Raw genomic sequence first — 24,654 nt, 5'->3', positions numbered from 1 at the left:
AAGAGGCTTTTATGTTTTAATCGAATTTCATTTCATTTTATAGCTTCATCAAAGGTTGTTCACAACATAAAGACAAAAATATTATTCAGTTTATAAACACAAAATTGTTACTTCAAAAGACCTAAGAAATATTTAAAATGCAGTCAAATGTTTCGCAAATTAAAGGGGAGACTTTTAAAGAAATTTAATTTAAAATATAGTATTGAATAAAAAGTCATTTCCAATAGCTCATACCCTTCCTTTCTACCTTCCTAACTCCCTTAAAACATTTAGAAAATTACATATGAATACGGAAAAAAGGATATAAAACTGGCGCCATTTCAGCAACAAATAATATAAAGAGTTTGTAATAAAAAAACAGGACTTGTGGTTTTATAAAAACGAACTTAATCACATATTAGCTGAAAATACAAAAAACAGTAACCACCACAGAGTTTCTTTTAAATGTGTCTCACAAAGATTGCCTTCAGTTTTATTAGTCCTTACTCCTTGTGCCTTCCTTCAAATGGTTGTTTTTGGCAAATGGCGTTAAGTTTGGAATGTGTAAATATGATTTTTGTACTAAATTGCCATTATAAACGAATTTATTACGGTTGCATAAAAACCCACTCTCTCTCTCTGTTGAAGAAACCAACAAATACCACACGGACAAAAACATTATGACAAGATTTCATTTGGTCTACACGTTGGTGACAAAAAGTTTTCTCTCACTCATCTTCCTTGTGTGGAGGCACCCAAACAGCAGAGCGGTACTTAAAGATTGTGTAAAGTGATTTTAATATGTCGACCTACAATAAAAAAGCGGCAAGACTATTTGCGCAAATATATGGGAGAGACCTGGGGTTACAAGCAGTGTATTGGGTTGGTAAAACTGTAATTTCATGGTTTCAAAGACTTAGCCTATAATTTTTGGATTAATGTTTGTTCATGCTTTCAGTATTAAATAGCCAGTCTTGTTGTTCATAATTGTAAAATTTCAAAAGATGTTGCGAAAATACATTTAGTCTTTTCCCCTACCTAATATTTGTTTCTTTTTAAGGATTTTTCTTTTATATTTTGGTCACAAAGTGCTCATGTAGTCAGTCGTATGAATACAAGTAAAAATACATAAATGTTTTCGTTTCATTTTTCTTTATTCTTATGGCACTTTGGTGTAAAATGAAATTAGAATTTATTAAGACACATCAAGAAATCATAACTGCTTTTAATAACAATAAATTGTGTTATACAGGGATGTAAAAAAATATGCATTTGTAATTTGAAATGGGGCGGCTTTTAAGAGTTCCACAAATAATAATGGCTGGTTGGATGGTTGGCTGGCTGGGTGGGTGGATGGTTAAAACTAAATGGTCCATTAGTAAATGTTGTATGAAGAAGTGCTTCCTTATGGTTATTCTATAATTTTTATATTGAATATTATATGGTAAAATGGCCTAACAGTCGTACGGAAAGTAATATGTATATTACGGTGGCCCTTAATTAATGAAAGTTGGATTTTGGTAATTCTCACCCCCAGTTTGGTGAACATTAGTAAAAAAAAATCATCCTGAAAAAATTTTAGGTAAATCTGTTGGGGTTAAGACGTGCCGCAAGCCCTATGAAGTTTTGTGATGCATTTACAAGGGGGAAAATGCATTTTTTTCAGTTTTTGTAAAAATTTTCCCATTAAAAAATTACTTTTGCAATTTAATTTCAAATAATATAAATGTGTACGTAATTGTCGTTCTAATGAGACATAAAAAACATAAATTGGTCAAAAAATGTTAAAGTTATTAAAAATTCGCCAGGCCATTACCGTGTCTCAGGCAACTAGAAGAAGAAATGTAGGAAAAAAATTAACATATTTTGATAAATATTAAAATAAAAGTTCTTTTTTACTTAACATATATCCATAGTTACTTGTACATGAGTTTTTGATTCGCAGGTATGACCAAAAAAATATTTTTTTTTTAACGGCAGTTTCAAAATTCCATTTTCAAATTTTTAAAAATTTTGTTAAACAAATTTCTGAATTTTTTATCAGCTCATTGGGATTTTTTGAGAACATAATGGGCTATAAAAATATGAAAAAATTATGAAAATATCTCTCATAGTTTTTACGTACCTGCGATTTAAATTTTGAAATTTTCGAGAAAAACCAATTATTTGGCAATTTTTTGTCGAATGAGCTCTATTTCCTTACTGTTATAAATTTTAAGTAAAACCTATTCAGAATATTATAGTCCAGATAATTCTAAATATACTCTGAAAGTTTTACTAAAATTGGAAAACCTTAAATCGTGAAGTTCAAAGGTCAAATTTTTCAACATTTTGAATTTCTAATTTAAAGAGCGAGATGTTGTATATTTTTGGGCCGATTTTGATGAAACTTAACAAAAATATAACACAAAGCCTAGTATTTACAAAAACAGCAGAAAAATTAAAATTAACCCTATATAGCACTTGGGGTTAAAATGCACCCAAACTTTTAAAACCATAATAAAAATTATGATTTTAAAAATATAATTTATTTTCCTGAATGATTTTCGGATGAGGGCATTATATGGGAGCTTTGACTAATTATGTGACCGATCGTCATGAAATTAGGTCGTGTGATTTATGTCTATACGAATGTTATTTCTGTTGAATTTTATGTTTATACCAAAATTTGTAAGAGATTTATACTCGTTAAAGTGATTTTCGGAAGCGGGCCTTATATGGGAGCTATGACTTATTATGGACCGATCGCAATGAAACTTGACTGCGTGGTATATGTCCATATGAAGTTTATTTCTGTGGAATTTTATATTTATACCAACATTTTTAAGAGATTTATGCTCGTTAAAGTGATTTTTGGAAGCGGGCATTATATGGGAGCTATGACTAATTATGGACCGATCATCATAAAATTAGGTGACATTAATTTGGTTTATATAAAACTTATTTGGAGCAAAATTTGTGTAGATACCTATATAAATTAACCATTTACGACCGATAAAGTATAATTTCGGGAGAACATTTGTATGGGTGCTAGGTGAAATAATGGACCGATTTCAGTCAATTTCAATAGGCCTCGTCCTCGGGCAGAAAAAAATGTATGAAAATATCTTCAAAATTGCGACTTGTACTTTGCGCCAGTCATATGAACAGGTAAAATAAAAATAGAAAAAAAAATTTGGGAGTAATTTCATTCAAATGAAATAAGTGTTCAACAAACAGATCAAAACAGGTCAACAAGTATATATAGGCTTAAAGAGGACACTTTGGACTTTCTCCTGGTTGTAAAATTTGTTTAACCCTTTTTGACCCTAAGCACTTTTACTCCACTGAAATTCAAATTTGGCTAAAATATAGTACCTGAGAAAAAAATTAATAACACATCAGGTATAAACGGTACAATGACAAATCATATCAGCTCTTAAAGACTATTATCCTACCAACATAACCAAAGAAAAAATCATCCAATTATCGATAATAGTTTGCGAGTGAATGATAATTTACTTCTGATCAAATTTACAAAAATTTTTTATAAAATGACATAAAATATTTGACTTTAACATCATGCCACGCACACAATTGACAATATTTTTATCTAATTTTTTGGCTACCTTAGTTTCAATGTGTTTACTATTGAATGGCATTTGAAATCGGAGTTAACAAAAAGTTGGAATTTTGGCCGATGAAATTGAGATATGAACCATCATGCGCCGCCTCAGACTGTCAACTGTTCCGAACGCTCAAGATATCTTCGATAATTTTGTTATTGGAAATCATAAAAATCGTTCCATAAATGGCTGATTTGATATTTGTTATCAATCGAGATAAAAAATTCTACTACTATGTCTGTCTATATGTAGCTCCCGTCATGGTCTAAGACTTTTGAATTGCTAGTATTCACCAGTTTTTCAACCACATCTCTAGATGTCGGAGATTTCTAAATTTATAAACTAAGAAGAGGTTTACATTAACTGTTGCTCCAAGAATATTACTAAGAGGAACGACAGCTTTTATTTCGTAGTATCCTGTCACGTGGTCACGATTTATTAATCTAAATGTGGAACCGACCTGTGGACTCAAACAGAAATTAGATCGAAAATGGCATTGGACAGGTAATATACTTCGAACATATAGCCCGCAAACATTACGACGGAATCCACAAGGTAATCGGCGACCAGGTGCTCCCGCAAAGACCTGTAGAAGAACCATTGAAAATGAGCTGCATTCAGAGAAAGATGACAGATGACATTCACTGTGCACTGTCCAAATTCAAACTTGGTACTTTAATTATTGCCACTTTATGTAGTTTTTTTATCATTGATTTTCTGAACTTACTATATTTATTTCAGAATATAACAAACTGATTTGTAGGATACTTTATAATAAACTTTATCTCCCGCCTATCGCATTACGCTCTAAATTCTTAGGAAAATTGTTCACTGCCTAGATAAGGAAGGACACGCTTCAGGGATTCCTAATTCCAAATGGGTGACTAACGTGGTATGTAAAACAGTCCACAATTTATAATCGCACGCTATGTGGACGACAAGATGTAGAACAGTGAACCACTCCACCTATGCCTTCAAACTACATTCCAGCAACACACAAAATATGTGTAATCCCTAGCGGCAGCAAAATTCAAAAAATGCTACTTAGACCCAAAATTACTGTTTTGAAAATCTTCCTTTTTTGCATGACTATAAATAACGCAAACCAAAAACTTTTAATCCGTAAATGAAGTATAAATATCAGGGGGCCATTAATAATCGTACCAGAACTAACTCACTGTTGATATATTTTCTATATTTCAACCAATTAATTTTGAAATGCGGGGGTGTGAATTTCTGACCACAACAAATCTGTAATTATTTATGTTCAGTATATATTTCCTATTGTCTGAGATTTACATACATTGTTGGGTTTCGCCTCATAGAGAAAAATAAAACATAACTTTATGTTTTATAAAACATCTGACGTGAAATCTTTGATTTGTCAGATAGTTTACAATTGTAAAGTTGACGAAAAATATATTAATACTTCCAGTACGAAAGAAATGTAATGGAAACGATATGTGCGAATGATTTTACGTATCTTATCTCAACAATTCGAATAGATACTTGGGATTTTATTATTTTTATTCCAAGATTTAATTGAATTGCGTGAATCTAATCTGACATGGAAACTATTATATTTTGTGTTAATTTTAATAAAACGAAAATGGACATCATTATTTCAACTAAGAGAAAAAGATTTTGAAATAATTACAATTAGTCCACATTAGAAACATGCAAAACACATTTTCTTTGTGACTTGCTTCATTAGCAGGCCTCTTTAACTAAACAAAAAAAACTTAATTTTTACGAAACAAAAAAACAAATTTTGCACTTTTTAAGAAAACTTAAACTCAAAAAAAGAACTAATGCATTTTTACCCAAAATCCATAAATTGAAGAAGAAAAAAATGGTGCTGCAAAATGTTAAACAGAATATTGCATCAAAAGTAATTATTTTCAAATATGACTGACTCCCACACATACACACACCCTGAAATGTACATCGAAACCAAAAAGAACTGTTGTTAGCTCTTTGAAGGGGAGATCTACTCTACTTTCATTGACTCTTAAATTTTTTTTCTCTGTCAATTGCATGTCAAACAAAATGACAAAATTAAATTTAAGTCAAAAATGTCACAAACACATAAAAACAAATCAAATATGACATTTTTTTCTTCTCCAAAAAACAAAATGCATAGAAACCAAAACATATACATAGATAAATACAATAATAAAACAACAACAACATCACCAGCATCATTTGAACTGTCACAAAGTCAGTTTCAATTAAAGCAACATCAGCAGCATCAGCTACAAAAACTACAAGATGGCAATAACAACAACAAACAAGAATTTGAACAAAAATGAATGTACCACCAACCAGCCATTCAACCATTCATTCAACCAACCAACCAGCCAACCAACAACTCTCTTTGCAAAAGGACACTTTTTTATTATTTTGCATTAAATGCACTTTTTTCCCGGCGAAATGTTCAAAAGAAAAATGCTCTACTTGCACAAGGAGAAAAGTAACTAGTTTTCCTAGATTTCACCAGTATCATGCCATATGTGATGATTATGCCAGGTTACTAGCAAAGTTCGGTTGTAGTTTTCAACCTACTGAATGGAGTTGAATTCAAACAAGCATCAATTTCTGTATTTTATTTTTTATGCTGCAAATGGAAAATATGAATTGCAAACAGAAAGACTGCTTGACAGACAGACGGACGGACGGAAAGAATAAATCTCATCATTCTTTGACATGTTTCTTGTCCTGTTTGTTGTTTCAATTGAAAATCAAAGGAAATCTGAATGCATGTACGTGTATTCAGTCAGTCAGCCAGCCAGTCCGTCAGCCAGTTTGAGTGGAAGTGAATATGAGTGGTTAATTTTTGTTCCTTTTTGAATGGTTTTTGACTGACTATTGAATTACCTTTGATTTGTGACCGTTGGGAATATTTGCGCTCTTTTGTGATTTGTGTTTTCAGGTTGTTGCTGCTGTTGTTGCCTGTTTGTTGGGTTTAATGTTGGTGTCTTGTGGATTTGTGCTAAACGCGGGTTGTTCAATAATTTTTAGCTTGGAGCAACTAGTTTAAGACGAATATTTAAATAATGAAACCCATTAGATGAAAATCCCTAAAATTATAAGTCAAAACGGAAAATTAAAATTACTCCCTTTCAGAGTACAAAAATCTTAAAAACAAAGTTTCAAAAAAATTCAATTTAAGGATTCCTTAGATAGATTTTCATTTCTGAAAACCCTCCATTGAAACCATTCCATCTTTTATTTGTCGAACAAATCTAAACATACATATTTGTTAATAAAAATGAAACCTCTAAACCTATAGTTTTGATTTATTTTATTTGATTGAATTTATTTTTACAATTTACAAAAAAAAGGTTTTTATAGAGCTTTCTTTCACTTTGTTAGAACAGGTAGTTCATCTCCGTTTAAAATTTACTACACTTTTGGACACCATTTTTGTGACCTGCTCACTTTTAACAAGAGCCCAATATCTCTCCACTGCACTATAGGTAATTTTACCCATTTTTGAGGCAGAAAGTCATTTTTTGAACTTTCATGAATGCATTTTTTGTTGTTGGTATTTGATAAAGAAAACATTAAAGCAAACAACTGCAAGTTTTGTTTTTGTAAAAAAAAATAATGGCGACAGCTTAGCAAGTGGTCAAAGTCATTGTTTGTGAGCAAAGTGTTGAAATCAGTATATACAGTGCAATTTGTTCGAATTTTTAAGTTTATTTAAATAATTAAAACATATAATCATAAATTTAAATTAAATATGGAAAACAAAGGTAATATTTCAAGAAAAATAATTTGTAAAAAAAATTGTTTTTGGCGAAAAAACTCATACTTCTGACATAACCTTTAATTTTATAATATTTTCTGAAAAATTAACTTTGAATAAACTTTTAAAAAGTTGGCCGGGTTTAAACAATCAGAAACGTGTTAAATGTGGAATTTTGAGTTTAATTTGTCAATTTTAAGTTTCACTTTTTTGCACTTTTTGAGAAATATAATTTTTCATAGGCAGCCTCCGCTTGCAAAATAACGAACATGCGGAAGTTTGGTTGGATAAACAAAAGAAAGAAGAGAAGAATGCTGCTGTTCACAATTTTGTTGTTGCTAAAGTTGAATCCGGCAATATTTTGAATGCGGAATAGGCTTCAGTGAAGGAAAATTTTTTTTTTTTATGTTTTGGAAATTTTTATTTCCGCTATTTTGAATTTGGATCCGCTATTTTGAATTTGGAAAATTTTACCTCAGATTCTAAATCAGCAATCGTGAGTACCCCCATATACCGATTTTCATGTAAATCAGAAGTCATTTTAAAATTTACGCCGCCATATTGGATCCGCCATTTTGAATTTGAAAAATTTTACCTCAGATTCGAAATCAGAAACCTTGAAACCCCCCGTTTACCGAATTTCATCTTGTTCAGTGTTTCCTAATAGTTTTGGCCACAAAAATGGCTAAAATTACCTGTAGTGCACTGGCCTTAGATCCAGGCAGTATGGAGGATTTGCTTCTCTTGGTACAAATACCACATTATTGTTCTTGTACCACTCAAGACCTTATTTACCATAGTGATAGGATGCCAAATCAGGCCAAAGTAGACACATTAAGACGTCTTATGAATAGAAGCAACCTCTTTTGTAAATATTATGTAAATTTCGGTATTTATAGAGCACTTTGTAACAAATGTTTGGCTTCTTTTGCCGCAACTGCATATTGCTTGCCAAGAATACCAAGAACTTCTGCTTTAGGGTCCTAAACTTTAACCTGCATTGGCTTTAACTATTGGTACCAAATATTCCGAATACTGAGCTAACCGGGCTGCTTTCCTACCGGATGTATTGGGAGATCTTTTAAATATGCCTTCTATTTATTGGCTTTAGAAACATTATGTGGACCATTCCTTCTACCTGTACCCGATACTGTTTAATAACATTGGAATCAGTTTGACGGCAAACCTTTGATTGTTTGGCAAAATTTTTGTAGGACCAAGTAGGGTTTTGTTCAAAATATATTTTGGTACGCACTTTTTTCTCGTCACTCATTTTAATCAGATTAACAACAAATGAACATAATTTAAATTAAACATAAACTGACAGCTTTACAAAGTTAACTTGATCAAAAAAAATCAAATAATACTTGAGTCAAAAGTTTTAATGAAAAAGTGTGTTAAGGTTTTTTCGATCTCAGTCCTTATTTTCAACAGACTTTTTTTCTGCTTAAGTTTACTTAAAGTTTACTCCGTACCAGAGAAGGCATGGATATTCAACCGTTTTGTTGCTCATTCATCAGCAATATCACTTCTCCGGATTGTTGTAAGGATATTCACATAGATGTCAATAGTCGATGTTTCGAATTCTTTTCTCGGCTGTATCGATATCGTAAATTTCCGAATGTTAAATGATGCAGGTATCGGAAAATCGAAGAGAAAAACAAACGTAAAATTCAGCAGAGAAGAGCAAGTATGGAACTCATGGACCCAGTAATAGGAAGAGGTGTGTTTTAGTGTGGAACGATCTCTACCAGATAATAGTAAATCACTTCTGTGTACACTCAGCGAAAAAATAAGGTTTGAGATCTCATATCTTATAAAAAGTTTTCTTACAAGTTTAAAATACACATTTTGCATTTCGGGTCTCTGTATTACGTTTCCAAAAGATCTTACGTCAAGGTATTTGGCTTCCCTCGAAAATTCTTGAATGATAACATCCAACTAATTCCGGTGTTTTCTATCTTCTGGGAAAATGATTCTATGAGATAACTTATCGTTGGTAAAATTGTCAATGAATGAGAATCATAATTTCACTGAGTCTGTAAAGGATTTAATTAGCGAGAAGTTTCCTTCTTACGGTGTACATCCTTGCTCTACCCATGATCTTACTAGACTTCATGACTCTGATCTTCAGGATATTTCATTCCAGTCCAGTTCGTACTCGCGTACCCCTAAGTCACTTATGGGATTGACTATTGATGATATATTCGCATTGTTGAAGGCTCTCCCTATACCCATACAATATGCCATAACATAGTCTTTCCCGTCAAGTGTACTCAATAGTATGTACTGACTGCGTATTGAGTCTAGCAGAAGTTATCCGGAGTGAGCATATTCCAGAATATATATCTATATAATAATTATTTCGGAAAGAGATTTAATCAAAGCACATTAACTTTCACTGATATTTAAAACATATCCATAGTGAATTGCAACTCTGACCTCGTATTTCAATAAGCCACTCCATATCATCACCAGTTAAAAGATAGAAGAGAAAACATCTTCTTTATTATCATAATCACAACAAAGTATCGAAACAGATAATTAAATCCTTCAGGTTTTCGCATATCTACAACATCCTCAAGTAAAATCCTGCAGAAAAAAGAACAAATTTTAATATTTCCATATGTTAAGGAAAGGACGAAATACATACAAATGTCAACATAATTTAATACTCATCATATGGTACTTATAAAAACTGTAGTAGTTCAAGTAGTGGAAATGGTACGGTTATACTTATTATTGTACTTTTGCCACCACCATAATACCACTGTCACTTTAGCCAAAAAACGAAAAAATCTTTACCGCATTGTACACGCTCGCCCACCAAACAAACACTTTACATTTTGGCAAAAGGCTGCTTGTTCAGCACTGAAGCATCTGGGGTAGAGGTTTAATTCCTACTCGTAACGAGTTCATGTTACTTCGATATTCATTATAGTCATCATCATCATCTTTATTAAGTTTGTTGTCATCCTTGGCAAGTAAACAGATAGACACACGGACGGACTGACAAACAGACAAACAAACATATAAACAAAAGGGATCAGTAGTCAATCAAATCGCAATTGTGAGGGGTTTACTACACGTAACTACAGCACACATCAAATTCAATTTGGAAAGAAAACAGAACCTCAGGCTCTTTAATGTGCAATGAAAACCCTTCAAAGAAAATATGTACTACTAAAAAAAAGGTTTATTATGTTGCTGTTGTTTTTCACGGCCAACTGTCATTGACTATCAAGTTCGTGCTGCTTCATCCCCCTGCCCTGGCATTTCTAACTCTTGGTTTTATGAAGCGCACTCGCAAAGTCATTCAATTAATACTTTTGTTTCTGCAGTCACGTTAACAATCCACCACCCTGTATTACTTACATACTTACTTACTTACTTGCCATAATGTGCTTACTACCCTATTCATGTTTATTCATTGTATGATCAGGACGACACAAAATCCTTTAGAATTGTCTAGTTTCGGTGACTCTGGGGAATTTTGTACTCTCGCTTAACAATGAATGAATGTTAGTGACTGAGTGAGTGGCTCTCCTGCTGGTAAATTAACACGATAAGTACTTGATGGCCTTCAATGTTGCGGAAGTAATTCTCGTAGAGACAATAAAACTATTACCCCATTAACAACTACAACATCGTCATCTTTCATTTCTTCTCCCGCTAAATACTTAGTGAAGGGAGTTTGTGTTTTATTAACTTTGAGTTAATGGCTTTTGTTATTGTTATTATTATAGTTGTTGTTGTTGTTTCTATTATTTATAGATTAGAATTTATTAGTTGTATATAAATCATTTGTGTGTAAATCACACCATTCTCAAATTCTTCAGAATACTTTTAATCGTTTAAAAATGCTGTAGCATTTGAAGTGCTATTTGAAGAGTTATATATTATGTGATTGGCATATTAACAAATCTAATTCTTAAATTAATTCCGAACAAGTAAGAGAGCTATATTCGGCTGTGCCGAATCTTATATACCCTTCACCAAATTATACTTTAAAATATGTACAAATTTTAAATATTTTTAGGTAAACAAAATTTAAAACAAAAATTCAAATTATTTTTCATTATATTTAAAAAAAATTTTTCTTCGAAATTATTCGATATTTTTTTCAAAAATTTTTTGTAAAAAAAAAAATTGGGTTAAAAAATATTTTGACCCATTGTAGGTCCAACTTACTATAAACCTTATAGACATCGTTGCAATGGACTTTGAAATATCTATCATTAGATATCCATATTGTATATAATAATGACTTAGTAATCCAGATATAGGTCAAAAATAGGTAAAAAATCGAGGTTGTCCTGGTTTTTTCCTCATATCTCAGCCATTTGTGGACCGATGCTGATTTTAAATAGGAAACTTCTTGAAAGCATGTCTGACAGAATTATTGAAGATTTGGATCCCGAAGATATCTGGTGTTTAAAAAAATTGATTTCAACAGACATACAGACGGGCATGGCTTAATCGACCCCGCTATCTATAAGGATCCAGAATATATATACTTTATACGATCGGAAAATTATATTGCGGAAATTACAAACGGAATGACAAACTTATATATACCCTTCTCACAAAGGTGAAGGGTATAAAAAATGCCAAAAATCAAGGTTGTCCCGATTTTTTCCTTATATCTCAACCATTAACCTGTAACGATCCAGAATATATACTTTGTGGGGTCTCTGTAAAATAAACAAAATATATTTTAAAGAAACCATTATTAAATCCGAAATCCAACTTCGGAAAGGAGGATGTTGCAGAATCGACTCCACTATCTATAAAGATCTTGAATATATCGGTCATTTGAGACAAGATTTTTTGACTAAATACGCTATTTAGACAATACTTATTAAAATAATAACTGAATGCCTTAAAAGATTAAAAACTTTTCACTCGAAGCTATGAATGTATTGCGGCAAATTGTAGAAATATCAAACGTATACCTTATGGTAGAGGATATACAAAAAATCTGAGTGTAAATGTGAGAACAATGATAATAATAAAGGATTATATACTTAGGAGTAGTGGTCGGCATAAGGATAACATGGAATATGGATTATAATAACCTCTGTTGTAATCTGACCAGCTGTTGATTGTGATTTCAGTTATGAAGTTTGTTGACATTAAAGTATATAAACGAATATGTTCTGTCTCTGGTGGCTATTCCTGATGGACTACGCCTAATTCGGCATCACACTCCTTCGACCTCAATGAGGCCCCTCTAGACAAAAGACCCTCTTGAAAACATTGAGATTCGTACTAGCATCAGCTAAATGACAAGCTTCTCAGCTAAATGACAAGCCTAATAGCAAATACTTCCGCATTTGGTAGGTATGTTTTGTGTCAAGCGCTTTTTCCGCGATTTTAAAACTTACGGATCCCCTGCATCCAACGAAATCTCGGAGAATTTGTAACTCGCTACACCTCTCTGTTTGACCTATAGCATCTTATGAGGGCCATTATTTACCTTTAAAACGGACACTCTTTTCATTATCATTGGTCGTTCGGGTTTTATCTGTCATTTGCTACTATATACTATCAAGGACAACGCCAATATGCCCAGCTCGTCGGTCTCATAGAGGTTCAAACATTAAAATCCCGAGAGATTGTCAACTCTGTTCTGTTTGAATATATTCCCTATATACCATAGTAGCTTACCGACCAGAGCTTGTTCTTGTATTTAATTGTCACAGGAGCTACAGTGGCACTGAGAAATAATTCCTCATCCACAGGCCTCGACCAAGGTTTGTTTAAAGATGTTTTATTAGTTTAAGTTTCTACCATGGCACTATGGTTTCAAATCCAGTTTTTATGGCATAAATTAAAATAATCATGTCAGAGCTTTTAATTTCAGCACATTTAATGTCCATGGCATATAAATAAATTTAAACAAAAAATAGTCAATTGGACCACGCCCACTAAATGGGATGGATACCTTCCCATTTAGTGGGCGTAGACTGAAATCTTTTTTTATATGTAAAAGAAAATTATATATATTTGTTTTATTTGATTTTTTTTATTTTTTAAGGTTTGCTCGTTATACAATTGTAATACTGTTTTAACACTTATTTAAGAATAAGTGTTTAAAGTTTCAACTTTGAAAGCCTAGCAGACCAGCAGTGTTGTCAACTGTTTTTTTTTTAAATATATTTTCTTGATTGCTTGGAGTATTGTCTTTAGGAAAATAAATTAATTTTTAACAATTTTTAAAAAAAAATTTATGAATTTTTGCCAAAAAAAATCGATTTGTGACCAATATGAGTCAGGCTCGCCGCGGATTTAGGTTAATCTCTGATTTGAATTAGACAGAACCAGTAACACCATCCAGACGCATTTCACATAGGAATCAGACACATGGCAGTGTAGTTGGAGCTGTACCTATCCAGAACGGTTGGTATCTCTAGTAGCCGCCCTTAACATAAAGATTATATGCTAACACAGATTGGACGTGGCCGAATGTGTTGAATGTGGGGATTTCAACCTAGAGAAAAGAATGAGAGCGAATGTTGACGGAGAAACGCATATTTGTTTAGCTACCGAATACATTCAATCGGTTACTAAACTATTAGATGACAATTTTGAACATATGGACGAAACAAAAGACCTGCTATAATCGTATGACGATATGGAGGATGTTGGCGATGATTATTAAAATAATTGCCTTAAAACGTCTCTGATTAGTTTCAATAACAAAGAATTATATTTGTATTCAAAAATCATAAATAAATGAATTTATTTCTTGAAACAATATAACAAATAAATGGCTGAATATGTTTGATCTCACCTCAAAAATCAAATGCCCTTTAAGTATTAGGTTCAATAATATTTATATAATAAAATAAATAAATATGTACGCTTTTTGATTTCACTATTGCAACGAGTATTTCGTATCTGACACCTTCTGTCTGTTAATGCCAACGATTTAAGCAGCAGCAAAAAAAAAATACAAACAAAAATACTATTATTTTTATATTTAAACATCATTTTGTACTTCATTAATCGTTTTTACGATAAACATGGCTTTTAACTTTTTTATTTTTATTTCTTTGGTTTCTAAACATGTTATTTTTTGTTGGTCGAAATGATGGTTGTCGGTTGGTGTGAGTGTACGTCCGTCCAAGCCGTCCAAGTACCAGTACTATTCGTACTCGTACATGCATTAAGATATTTTATACAAGATGAGTACATGACACGCCTCAGATACTATAACCACCAGACATAGTTACTACAACGGCTACGGGTACTTCGTCTATTTCAACTTTTTAGTTTTCTTCCTCATTTTAAGCTTTTCTCTGCAACGCACTCATGCTGATGCCACCAATGTATCAACTGATTATGCTGACTCGTTACCAAACTCGAGTTTGGTACGCATTGGAAACTTGTTTGATTGGATATTTTTAAAGATTTTTTTTGAGTTGGTTTTTTGTAGTTTTAAATGCAAGAGCAAATTTAAATTAAAGTTGGATTTATTACGTTGGAAATTTGTTTTAGATTTATTTACACTGGTTTAGTGTTTGTCTAATCTCCAAAACATGTCCGCCTGGCTGTTCTACAACAAATCTAAAGATTTCACCAAAAATAAAAACAACCGCCAACAGAAGCAGAAGTAATGAGTGTAATAGAAACAAATTGTTAAGAAAGAAAAAAGTTACGCATGCGCTTATTTTCAGTGAAGTTAATTAGAAATTTTAAAGAGATTACAAACAAATACAGTTACGGATTCTTGACAATACTGCAATGATCAAGATTCTGAGTAATAATGAGGCGAAATAGATAGTATTGAGTTCACAACTCCAGTGTATATTTCTCCTAAGGATAGATATTTTTACCATCTCTTTCGAGATAAAAAACATAAAATTTACGCCATGTTAGAACAGGAATCGCTCCGAACCACTAAGGAACCAACTAAGCTCTTGGATTTATATAACGTTATATTAAAACCGTTACTCTGTCTTATTAAAATTCCATAGATTTTGGCAATTTCATATAAATCGCTTTTATTTTAGGTATAAGAAAACTGTGGAAAACAAAAACAATAAACATTGAATTATTATTGAAGAATAAATTATATATTAAAATTTCATTAAACAAAAAACAAACCCCAACAAAAGTTGATTAGTTTTGTCATAATAAACTAGTTGAGACCAAAAAAAAGCCAAAAAAAATATCTTTTCAAAAACTAAACTAAAAAACACAAAAAAAAAACAAAAACTATGAATGAATAAACGAATGTAAAGAGTAATTTAAATTTAAATCATTCATTAGTTAAAGGGGGCCAGCCACAACAATGCGGTAGGGATTCGATGACAGAGTTCATATGTTTCGATATTAATAAAAATCAAAAACTGAAGGAACAACAACAAATCTAGTATGTTTTATAGATCATACGAATTTCTCATAATGAACGTGTTAAAAGTGGCATTAAACGGAGCCAAAAGAAAAAATAATGAAAACAAAAACACACTCTTAGTTTTGAATGACTAAAGGAATGACTGAATAGCTGACTGACTAACTGACTGACTAACTGACAATGTGTTTGCCGTCAAAATGTCTCATTATTCATCAAAACTAAACACTTTGACAATGAGAGTTTTACACACAAGAAAAAAACACACAAACAACAGTGAAGGGACAAAAAAAATTAAAACTTGGCAAACGATTTTTTTAGATGTCATTCAGTCAGTCAAAAGAAAGCATGAACAAAAAATAAAACAAAAAGAGAGACACACCAGCACAAAAGAAAAGCTGGATAAACCGGCAGCAGCTTCGTACTTTTTATAACATTCCAATAGTGGAGAATGCAAACATTTCGCTAAAGCCCAACAATAAAAACTTTTCGGGAGTGGAGTATAAGAGGGCTTGCTGCCTTCTTACAAATTTTAAATATTTCAAATTGTACACAGAGATAACAGATTCGTGATAGCAACCGAATTTGTTGTCAATCGAATGATTCGGTAGCACACATAGAATTGTTCAGTTCTATTAACAAAAAGTCGGTTGATAAAGAAGAATTTCGGTTGAGGCAACTAAACTTTAAATACCCCTTCCAAAATTTTATAGCCACAACTGTAAAATTCGGTCAGTAAGACCGGATTTCACGAATATGTTTTCTCTGTGTAGCTACAACACTAATAGGAACTAGGTGAATGAGAATTGCCTTAATTTTATCACATTCTTGACTAATAATTCCACTACATTTTCTGGACTTGAGTGGTTCTATAAATCAACTAAGCTGAAATACCGCTAATATTAGAGGTCCATCCCAACCTACCCTCTTATTTATGATGACATTTTTTTCTTTTTTTTTAATTTTTAGCTAATTTCCTGGCAACATATGGATTCCGAGCTCATCGTATTCCAGACAAAGCGTCGATGATCTGCATCGATCAAAACAAATAGTAGTCGGACGGGGCACGGTCTGGAGTATAAAGCGGGTGAGGCAAAACTTTCCTACCACTTCATTCTAAATACTTTTTAACAGGTATTGCAACATGTGTCCGAGCGTTTTCATGATGAAATATTTCGGTTTCATGTCTGGCCGCATATTTTGAGAGTTTTTGGGCCAATGCTCGCTTCAAACGAATCACGAATGCGTTCGGCACAGGTTCCCAGTGATAGTCTGATCAGATTTCTTCACCTCATAATAGATAGGACCCTTTTTCTCCCACCAAATACATAGAATTACCTTAGCGACATGGATATTTGACTTTGGTGTCGATTTGCCTGGATGGCCGGGCTTCACGTAGGATCTCTTACGCTTCGGGTTAATGGATCATTTTGGTATTCACGAGATAAAATATTGATATATCAAACTTTAAAATCCGACTGTAAATGCCAAAGATATAACGAAAAATATAAAAATTTTCGTAACTGCCTTGGAAATTTGATTTCAACAAACAAAAGGACATCGTTAAATCAAATCCCCTACATCTAAGGACCGCGAATAAATATAGTTTACTAGATTGCTAATGAAGAAATTACAAACGACAAGATGAACTCTTATATGTTCTCACTTCACATCCATGATGAAGGGTATATAAATTGTAAGTACGACGTGCGCCAACATTTTACATGTAAAATATGTAAAAAAAAAAGGCTGGAGAAGAGTAAAACAAACTCATTGGGTGGTAAAGGCGTAAATAAAAAGAACGACACGAAACAAAATGCAAAAGAAAAATACATATTTTCCTGCAAAAAAACAAAATGTGTTCCAAAGAAAATATATTTTTTTTTTCCTAAAAACAACAACATTTAAATATTAAAAGAACAACAACAGACTCGAATAGACAATGCGACAAGTGGAAGACAAAAATAACAACTAAAATACAAAAAAAAAATAATAAAAACAAAATAATATTAGAAAGAAAAGAATGTATGACGACAACCATCGTCTTCATTTCATGACACATGACGAAATCTCATTTATTCCCTGACAGGATTTCTGATTGCAACATCCGCGCTTCTGTGTGCGTGTAGCTGCATGTGTATGTGGAACCACAATTTCAACATAGATACACAAACACACAGGAACGAGTTACGAGTTTTCTTTAGCACACTTTTATATACGAATATTAATTCCTTTGTGGTTGGGTGTTCCAAAGTACCTACCACGAATTCTACTGCTTCTGTTTTGATTCAACATTCGACTTAATTCCCCTTTTCTTGAAAACAAAACAACATAAACACACTCCTTCTTCTAGCGCAAATATGACAGTTGAGTTTTTTTCATTTTTGTTTATTTCAATTTTTTTAAATAAAAAAGTATTGAATTACATTTGATGTTCCTATGTTGAGAACACACATCATGATTTTAAAACAAACGAATATTTTATTTATAAACTTTTCCTCTCAATAATGCTGGGTTGTGAAATGAGGTCGTTCCATGGCAACTAGGAAAATTTTTATACATCTTGACTTGACCATTCTCACAGATAAGGCTTGACATTTTGTACCCAATCGTAAAACTTTTATAGAAATTGAAAGGTTTTATAAATGTTAATTAATAAAACCTTTGAAACTTTTAGAAACAAAAACAGGTACTTCGATCCAAAGAATAATGCAAGAAAGATACAGCTTTCAAGCATATATCAATGCTTAAAACGATAACTGACAAACCAGAAACCATAAAAGGGATCAATAAGCTCAATTTACTGACGCTAGAGCTGATACAAAACTGTTTTTTTTTCACTTTTTTCAATAGTTCAGACAATAGATGTAAAATTGTCTCACTTATGGGTGCCAAGGTGCCTCAAAATTTCAAATATGTTTCGTTTTCATTTTTAATAAATACTGTGAAACATGGCTATTAACTATCTGTTGTTGTAATCACCCTAAACAACAGGGTGATTAAAACTGTTTATACCGATTATATAGCAGTAGAGGTATCTGACAAATTACCTATATAGCGAAAGTTTACACACTGAAGGTGCGGTTCATACGAGACGGAATTTGCCAACCACTTTGATTTTAATTTCAGTGTACAGTACAGGGCCTTCTGCCCACTGTTCAAGACGGGGGCTTCGGCCTACTGTTCAATACAGAGACTTCGGTCGTCTGTTCCGTACATGGGCTTCGACCGACTGTTCAAGACAGAGGCTTCGTCCAACTGTTCAATACAGAGGCTTCGTCGTCTGTTCCATACAGGGGCTTCGGCCGACTGTTCAAGACAGAGGCTTCGCCCAACTGTTCAATACAGGAGCTTTGGCTAACTGCCCCCCTAGTTAAGTGTATTTACGTTTATTATAGACTAAGTATCTAAAATATTATAGTTATCACCCGATCCCGAAGAAACCGAAATACACATCACCAGAACTGTCTACATCCGAACGTAGAATCATCACCAGAAACCCGACAACATCCGAATGTATTATCGAAGCTGTTCGTAATTTTATATATACACATCTGCTCAAAATAATAGATACACCTAATTGGAAAAAATTTAAATGGCGGTAACATTGAAAATTTCCTCGCAAGCGTTAAGAATACATCATATTATTAAAATTTCTATCTGGCAATGTCATGTCAGTCAAAAATCTGGCAACTATTTGCTTTCATGTTGATTTTTAAAAACGAATTTATTTGAATTACAAAAAATTATTTGCTCATAAAAATAGATACACATCAGTAATTTGTAATTTGTTTATATACAATTTTTTTTTTGTGCAATTTTTTGTTCCTATTTACGTGAAACAGTAAGTATAATTTAAATTTTAGCAACAATTTTATAAAAAATAGGACTCTTTTGAAGAAAATGGGACGAAATCATCATTGTACCGAAGATGAGAAAAAAATTGTTCAAACGATGAGAAATCAAGGAAAATCATTACGGGAAATAGCAAAGAGCATAGGAAGATCTTTACATTTTGTCCAAAATGCTTTATCTAAAAAACAAAAAAGAGAAACTCGCGGTAGACCAAAGAAAACCAGTCCAGAAACAGATAGGCGGATCGTCCTTATGGTTAAAAAAGACCCTTTCATATCATCGAAAGCTATTTCTGCGGAGCTATGTAACGAAATCAGTCCACAAACAGTTCGTCGTCGTCTTTTACAAGCTAAATTGCCGGGAAGAATTGCCAGAAAAGTGCCACTAATGCGCCAAAAAAATATCAAGACAAGATTAGAATTTGCTAAAGAGCACTTACAATGGTCCGGGTGTGAAGGCGAAAAAAAATGGAGAAATATTTTATGGAGCGACGAAACAAAAATAAATTTGTTTGGAAACGACTGCCAAAGAAATGTACGACGACCAAAAGGAAAAGAATTCCACGTTAAATTTACAAAAAAGACGGTAAAACATGGCGGGGGAAACATAATGGTTTGGGGTTGCTTTTCATGGAATGGTGTTGGTCCGATATTCCGAATAGAAGATACCATGAATGCTAGTGGGTATAGAGACATATTGGAAAACGTAATGCTTCCATATGCATCGGAAAATATGCCATTAATATGGACATTCCAGCAGGACAACGACCCAAAACATAGTTCAAGATTAGTTAAAAACTGGTTCTTGGAGAATAACGTACCTGTTTTAAGCTGGCCCAGCCAATCCCCTGATTTAAACCCAATAGAAAACTTGTGGAGTGAATTAAAGATAAGGCTTTCGAAGGAAGTTTTCAAAAATAAAGACGATTTATGGGAGAAAACGCAAAAAATATGGTACGAGATTCCATTGGAGAAGTGTCAGAACTTGATATCCAGTATGCCCTGAAGAGTGGAGAAAGTTTTACAAAACAAAGGTGGATATACTGGATAGTAGCTTTACTTTAATAATAAACTAATTTTTTTAAGATAAAATTTATTAGCTTTTGTTTAATAAGAATTTTTAAAAATGTATCTATTATTATGAGCACCAAATTTTTCGAAATTTAAGAAATTTAATTTACTTTATAATATTTATTATTAATTATGAAATTTTTTTTTTTTGTTTTTTACTCTCCTTTTAACTATAAATAAAAATCGACTGAATTTTTTTTATAATTTTACAATATACCATTATTTTTTTTCGTTTTTAAAAAATAAATTTTGGTGTATCTATTATTTTGAGCAGATGTGTATATAAAAACTTATTATATATTAACTGTATTAAATATTAAACAATAAAGAAAGATATTATCGACCCTAGAAAGGGTAAAGCAATTGTGTTATCACTTAAGGTTTGTGGATTCGTAAGTCTACCCTGGACTCGACTGAACTACCTCAGCCGACGACAAAACCACGTTATAGTCTTAGCGAGAATCCACAAAGAAATATAAAAAGTTATTGGTTTATTTATTGAGAGACAAGGGATTAAATCCTCCTGAATGTTGATAACAGTGAGCTACAATAAATCAATACCTAATATTATGAATGGTAATGTCATACGTACACGCAGAGAAAATATATGATTCTGGTAAACATAATCTAATAACAAACTATTACGATAAGATTTATAATTGCAGTCCAAACATATTATGATCATAATTAGTATCATATTATGATCAAATATTGTCGTAATATCATTGTCATACATGTTCTAAAGTAATCATAATATGACCCAAAGTAATAATATTATGACCAAATATAAACTTAAAACATGGAAACTTATTTGTAAGTTTAAATGGTTGTACATAACATAATATGTTTGGCTATTTATCATTATTTAATTGTTTGAAAAAAAAAACATCACAAAAGGCTCTTTGGACTGAGCTCCGGTCCGATTTCTTTCGGCATTTTAATTGGAAACTTTGTTTACTAGACAATAACGTCTATGTCATGGCGAAAATGGTTGAGAAGGTAATCATATTGGGAATGATGACTTTCAAGAAATCTTTGATTATACCTAGACAAAAATCTTGGTTTAATCAGACGTGCAAAATAGCAATCAGACCCAGAGAGAAAGCATTCAGATCATGGCTCAATAACCAAAACGCAGAAACTGATTCGGTACGAAAAAGTCAAGATCTTCATGTGCCAGGGAACTAAGGCTCAAAAAGGCTTTATACGAGCAACGCCTTTGTCCTACAGTTCACTGCTCCCCGGGGTAGTAAAAGCTTTTGGTCATTCGTTAAAAGAGTAAAGGATAATGCTAGTTCCTCAATTCCAACTGTTTTAAAGGATGACCAAACATTCACTGACCCGGTCGATAAAGCTAACCTTTTAGCTGAATTAAAAGGTTAGCTTTATCGCAAGTAATTCTCATTTGCGGGAAAGTGATCAACTACTGCCCGAACTCGATTCATCTGTACTTAAGGGTGATGTAAATATTGTGGAATCAGACGCTCTTGATGTTCTCGGCATAAGAATACAATGTGATGTCTGCTGGTCTAAAGACATTTTGCAAGACGTATTCAAGTGTCTCGGATTTCTGAAACGGTGTAGGAATTACTTCACACCATCTGATCCCCTCACTATTTACATCACCTATATCCGACCGAAAATGGAATACAACTCTCGGAGCTTCTCGACCAAATTCAGAAGAGGGCGAGGGGGATTATTGGTGACAGTAGATTATCCAACTCTATTGATTCGCTGGAGCACCGTCACAATGTGGGCTGCGTTTTCCTGTTCTATCGGTACTACAATAGAATGAGTTCTGATGAAATTAGGGAACTCGGGTTTTTCATCAAGAACACGTCCATTTGTGGTCGCGGTCGCTGGGCCAGTGGACTGCACAACACACTACAAGTAAAATTCTTTCTTTAGCCGTACTGTAAGTATGTGAAAAAAAACTTGCCAAACAAACCGAACCATAACCAAATTTCAATACCCTACAATTTTTTTTTTTGGAATTTTGGAACGCATACCCTCTATTATTTTTATATATATAAAACTATAGTTAAATATGAAATTTGGTCTCTCTATCATGATTGCATGTCGGCACGACTTGCGATTTAGTTTTGAGGTGCATTTTACAAGGGAAAAAATGCATTTTTTTCAGATTATGTAAAAATTTTGCCATTGAATAATTACTTTTGCAATTTAATTTAAAAGTATCGAAATGTGTACGTAATTGTCGTTCTATTAAGATATAAAACACAAAAATTGGTTAAAAAATGTTAAAGTTATTAAAAATTCGCCAGGCCATTAATGTGTCTCAGGCCACTAGAACAAGAAATGTAGGAACAATATGTAGGAGAAATGTAGGAGAAATATTAAAATAAAAGCTTATTTTTACTTAAAATATATCCATATTTACTTGTATATGACGGCAGTTTCAAAACTCCACTTTCAAACTTTTAAAAAATTTTGTTAAACAAATTTCAGAATTTTTTGATCATCACATGGGGATTTATTTACAACATAATAGGGAATGAATATGTGAAAAAACAAGTAAGAAAGTATGGTCGGTCAAGCCCGACCATATAATACCCTACACCTAGTAAATGAGTAAAAATATTTTTCTTTTAAAATATCAATAATTTATATTTTTGAGTGATTTTTGGAAGTGGGCCTTATATGGGAGCTATGACCAATTATGGACCGATCACCACAAAATTAGGTCGTGTGATTTATGTCTATATTAAAGTTAACTATGTTGAATTTTGTGTGTATACCAACATTTTTAAGCGATTTATGCACTTTAAAGTGATTTTCGGAAGCGGGTCTATATGGGAGCTATGACTAATTATGGACCGATCGTAACAAAATTTGGTGACATGAATTTTGTATATATGAAACTTATTTGGAGCGAAATTTGTGTAGATACATAGATAAATTAAACATTTATGACCGATAAAGTCCAATTTCGAGGGGACATTTGTATGGGGGCTAGGTGAAATAATGGACCGATTTCAGCCAGTTTCAATAGGCTTGGTCCTTGGGCCGAAAAAGTAATATGTACCAAATTTGATCGAAATATCTTCAAAATTGCGACCTGTACTCTGCGCACAAGGTTTACATGGACAGCCAGCCAGCCAGCCAACCAGACGGACGGATTTTTGGAAACAGAATCCAAACAGTCTCTATTTATCACAATTAGGTAAAAAGAAATGGGAATTTGAAACAACTCCACTGTGCCGGACACGTGACTGTTTCACATCCGGCCATATTCAAACCTGAACTTATATTTAGTTTAATAGACAGATTCTAGAAAACAATCAGTAACAATGAGTAAAATTGTGTCTTTGTTTAAACTTAATCTATCGTGTTTTAAAAACTTCCTGTAAACATCAGCAAGAAAAGAGCAGGTGGTAAATAATAAATAATTCTCAAGGTAAGACTTGCTGACATTTACCTTTGTGCGGATCCAAGTCAAGCATTTGGGGGGAGGGGGAAATTAATTGAAATTTATTTTACATTTTTGTTTTCCTTTTTTATATTAAAACCTTTAGGCTTTGTGGGGAAATTTCCTTTTTTACCCCCTAGATCCGCGCCGGCATTTAGCTGTACAACATGTATAAGAAAATCCTGGATTGTCAACAGTTCTTTGGCAGCTGTGTCATAACAAATTAATCCAAACTGATTTCAACTACAGAAATACAGTTTAAAGGAACTTTTTTAAAAATTTACAAACAAAACAAAATCATTAAAAAAATGGCATTAATTTTGATATTTTATTTTCTCTTTTTAATGAAAAAAAAAACTGCATTCAAAAAAGTTTTATGTTAATTGTAATAAACAAAAATACTTTTCAGACTTTTTATTGTTATTATTCAGATGCAAAACAAATAAAATTAAATTAAGCAGGAGGAATGGCAAAAAACCAACCAAAAAGTAAAAAAAAAACATTGTAATTTCCAAACCAAAAGTGGACAACACAATGGAAGTGAATAAAAAAATGTACAATTAAAATAAAAAAAAATAAAATAAAACTTTTGGGCCAATTAAAAG

General features: G+C 32.5%; 1 protein-coding gene across 1 annotated transcript in view; it reads right to left on the bottom strand.

Annotated features, from left to right (window-relative positions):
- The window catches only part of ssp3 (short spindle 3), a 174,044-nt gene that overhangs the window by 110,957 nt on the left and 38,433 nt on the right, over positions 1–24,654 (bottom strand). The gene's annotated exons all lie outside the window — the stretch shown is intronic.

This window comes from Calliphora vicina, chromosome 2 (genome assembly GCF_958450345.1).
Source record: "Calliphora vicina chromosome 2, idCalVici1.1, whole genome shotgun sequence".
Taxonomy (NCBI): Eukaryota; Metazoa; Arthropoda; class Insecta; order Diptera; family Calliphoridae; genus Calliphora; species Calliphora vicina.
Note: the sequence above shows the minus strand (reverse complement) of the source record. Positions and strands in the feature narration are given on the sequence as shown.